A 4,537-nucleotide genomic window follows, 5' to 3' on the forward strand; every position below is an offset into this window, starting at 1 on the left:
ATTACTGTCAAGAACATCAACTAATCAAATGCAAGAAAGCAAAAGGAAAGCAAGTAAAAAAAAAAAACAATTTTTCCTACAAGCTAATCTAGACAGAACTTATAGTTGATTAAGTCTTGAAGGTTAGCCTCTAAGTATCACCTCTTCTCTTCTACGTCGGCCGAATTGTTTGCAGTTGCCTGGGAGACATCAGCACATCTACGGTATTCATCTTCAGCAACTGAGACTTTAGATTTGAACTCCTCAACATCCTTCTCTGTAGGTTTCTGAGGGCTCCTAGCTTCTTCACTTTCTTCTTCGCTGCCTTAAGAGATCGACGAGTAGCAGATAGCTTTTTGGCTTTCTTATCTTTTTCAGTTAAGACAAGATCAAGATGTTCCTTAGCTTTTACAAATGATTCTGATTTTTCGGCTTCTGCGGCCTTATCAACAAGAGCTGATCGTGCTTGGTCATAGGAAGTGGCAAGCTCAAAGAAAGAATCCAATAGTTTCTTCAAAGGGGAAATATCCAAGTCCTTTCCATCCATCTCCTCGAGGATCCCTTTCACCTCATCTTCAAGAGAAGATGCACAATCCACAAAAAGGTTGGAGAATTTAGCTTGGATCTTAGTCCAAGCCTCCAAAACGAAATTCTTTCGAAGAGTCATCACAACTGTTCTTCCATCAAAAACGGACATAATTGTTGCTAGTGGTTTGCAAGAACTGAGTCCCAAATTTAGTTTAGACCTCCCATGAGAAATAGATGTGGCCTCTTGCTCTGATTTAGATGTTGGAAGTGATCCCCGTGAGTCTGGCCCTGCTACAGATTCACTACTATCTTGAGGCTTGCTTTGGTGAGAAGCCACCAAAATATTGACGCTGCTTGGCTGCATAGAAATAATAAACAATCAGTAAACTCGCTCAAGTGTCACGGAGCATCAGGGAAATTTAAATCATTACCGCTTTAGTAGCTGTCAAAGTCCTTGAAGAACTGCTATCGCTGTCATGAATCTCTACCGCATGCGAAGTAGTATCTCTTGGCTCGTCTACAGGTGGTCTGAATCTCTTCAGACAACGATCCCCATGACTGCTATCATTTTCGTCTTGTGGTGGTCGCTTTTTAGAAGCTTGATAAGCTTGAGGAAGCATCTTCTCTTTTTGAACGTCTGTACATGGAGGCCCTTTGCTTTTGTGTGGCAAAACTGCTTTAGACTTTAAAGCAAGAGATTTATCGGCGAAGACCTCTTCATTATTCTCTTGAAAAATGTCTGTAATAGGGCCAACAGCAGCCACCAACGATTGCAATTTGTCTTCGAGATATTTCCCATGCACTTTTGCCCACCAGGATTTATACTCAGACGAAGAGAGCTTCTTCACATTAGATGTAACGTTAGGGAAAGTTGCCTTCAACATGGATTTTTGGGACACACAAATTCGAGAGAATCTAAGTCCTTCAGCTAATGAGGCACTGCGAATATCACTTTCCAAGACGCCAGGAGTGTCTTGATAAAATCCAAACTGACGGCTGAATCGGTGCGGACTATATGGCTCGAAGATGTAGGAGTCCTAACTCCTCAAAGGAAGGTAATTAAAATGAAGGCTCATAAAGTAACTCACATCCAACTCTGGTTCCTTGCCATTGTCCACAAAATAATGAGGACGGGACCTATTTTGCATAGTAGAAGTCCAAGCAACGCTATCTCCTCGATGAACGCGTTTTCTTGCATGCTCCCCGTCAAAATATTTTGCAGCACCTTCTCCAGAATATACTACCATTAAGGGAGTTGATGGTCCATTAGGAAGTGCAAAATGTGTCTTGAAGTAGTGAGCAAGACAACCATTTAAATAATGAATGGGAAATGACACTTTAATATGCTCAAGTTGCGATGACTTGGAAATCTTCGCTAAACCATTGTAAATGTTTGATAAGACTGGGACTGCAAGACTAATTACTCGTTTATTTTCCATCATGGCCGCCATTCTAAAAGTCCCCGGTCGAATGAAGTCACCATCTTTAGAGGGAAATACAAAGGCGCACAACCAACATGATAAGAAGGCTGTTAACTATGTATCATCCCTTTGTTCATGATCTACTCCAAGTTCGGAAAACATTACTTCATCTGCACTTGACCACTCGGCTGCTCTAGGTATAGCTCCAGTTGGATTATATGTTGACTTCAAGCGAGCAGACTTTTTCTCCTTTCGTGGTGGAGCAGGTTCGTATTTCAAAGCTCTTCTGCACCAAAAATTTATCCATTTGCTCAAAGGCATCCTTCGATTATGAATCTCACCTTCTTGAAGATATTTAAAGGCTACGAATAGATGCTCACATGTTTGGGGAACGAACCTTTCGTTATTCTCATTAGTACCTGTAAGCTCCTTAGCTTCGGGCACTATTTCTTCGTAAGGGGAACCACCAATGGGTAGACCTCCAATGACATATGAATCCCAAAGGGATATTGATAGCTCTCCAACGGATGTAAGCAATATATTTGTCGTTGGACACCAGGCTTCAAAGAATGCTTGCAATATGTTTGAATTACGATCATAGGTTCACAGAGAAGCATAAATAGCATCATATATTCTCGTTGTCTTTAAAAATATTTGACTTCTGCCAAGCACATCTTCATCCCATTCCCAATATCCTAGTGTATGATGATATTCACGGTCAATTTCCATGGTTCCTGATCCCCAATGTACTTGTCCTTGAAGTATTCGACGTCCTAAACAAGGAAGGGTGCCCGCAACGTTTGACTTGCGATGGTTAGGACTCTGAAGGGACCACATTGTTGACGATCGACTAGAGCCATGGTTGCGTTATGAAATCCAATTTAGCATATGGAGAGAATTCCTCAAAGATGGCCATGGACCAGCGTACCAACCGACCAATGGAATATAAGTCAGCAACTTGGTTAAGATTTTGCCATTTTCAGCTTCAATAATGAGATACTTGTTTTTGGAGGACGGAGACGTATAATCTCTGAAGTGAACCATCTCTTCAAACTGCATGAATAAAATAAGCTTGGTTAATCACAAGGTTGAAGTTGATTGAATTCATGTAAACGGGACTTATCAGTCTTAAGGTGTCTGAGGCAATGTTAATATCTTGCACCCTAAGCCGATTGTTTGTGAATGTATTGTTAAAAGGAGCGCAAATTGTCAGTCTCAAAGTGTCGGAGGTAATATTATTCTCTCGCACTGTAAGCTGATTGTTTCTTGGATACGTCATCAAAAGGGTCTTTACTCGTCAGTCTCAAAGTGTCGGAGGTAATATTAATCTCTCGCACTCTAAGCTGATTGCTTCTTGCATACGTCATCAAAAGGGTCTTTACTCGTCAGTCTCAAAGTGTCGGAGGTAATATTAATCTCTCGCACTCTAAGCTGATTGCTTCTTGCATACGTCGTCAAAAGGATCTTTATTTGTCAGTCTTAAGGTGTCGGAGGTAATATTATTCTCTCGCACCCTAAGCTGATGGCTTCATGAATATATTAATAAAAGGATGCCGCGTGTCAGTCCTAAGATGTCGGAGGTAATATTATTCTCTCGCAAATTAAGCTGACCTCTCATGAACTTTTTGTGTTGGACCTACAGAAAAAAAAAAAAAAAAAAAAAGATAACACAGAAAAAAAAAATGCTTGAAGAATACTCACCAAGAACGTTAGAGACATTTGCTCCTCCAAGAAAATAATGTGAGAATATTATGGACTTGACCCCTATTTGTAGGGTGAAAAAAAGCGGTGTGTGGGCTGTCCAAATCCGAATAAAACATGGAACTTGAATCCTAATAGGACTCTTAAGTTATTGGAGAAACTTTCGGAAGGACATATACAATTTGTGGTGGGGGCACTATGCGAATCCTTGTTTGATTTGGAAAAGAATTTCCAATTAGTCCGTGCAGTATCTTCCTCTTTTGAAAAATAGGGATAAAAGCAATATTTATTGCTTGGATATTATTTTGCATGGCAACAATAAGAAAAAGAAAACAAGTGGCAAATTCATGTGCTCCTGTGTGGATGTAATGACAAAGCAACGTGCATGTCAAAAGTCCATTGCACAAAAAGTGGAAATGATATACAATTGAACTCAAATACGATTGTTCACACAAGGTAACCAAAGTTTTAAATTGATCGAGGTCAATTTTGGTACTCCACTGGTACTTCAAAACTAGTCTTCGGGAAATCCAATGAGTTTATACTCCGACAAGCCGTGAAGTAGGGTGCATTTGTGGACAATGATATTTTATTAAATTTAAATCCACAAGAGATTTGGATTATATTAAATTCAAGATTTATCCAAATAAATATTATGGGCTAATCTAATTGAATTAATCATTTAAGTCCAATAATTATGGATTTAATTGATGGGTTCGATTTTATTAGGCTAGTCCATTAATTTGGGCTATAAATAATGAGCTCACTTTGTCAAGCCCAAGATGTCATCTTATTCAAGAGGCCCAAATTGGTGCCACATGTCAAATGATGTGGCACGCCAAGTCAAACGAAGGAACCAATAGGATCATGCCATATGTCAAAATGATGCAGCATGCTTAATCAAATCA

The sequence above is a fragment of the Lycium barbarum genome, chromosome 8 (assembly GCF_019175385.1).
Source record: "Lycium barbarum isolate Lr01 chromosome 8, ASM1917538v2, whole genome shotgun sequence".
In the NCBI taxonomy this organism is placed as follows: Eukaryota; Viridiplantae; Streptophyta; class Magnoliopsida; order Solanales; family Solanaceae; genus Lycium; species Lycium barbarum.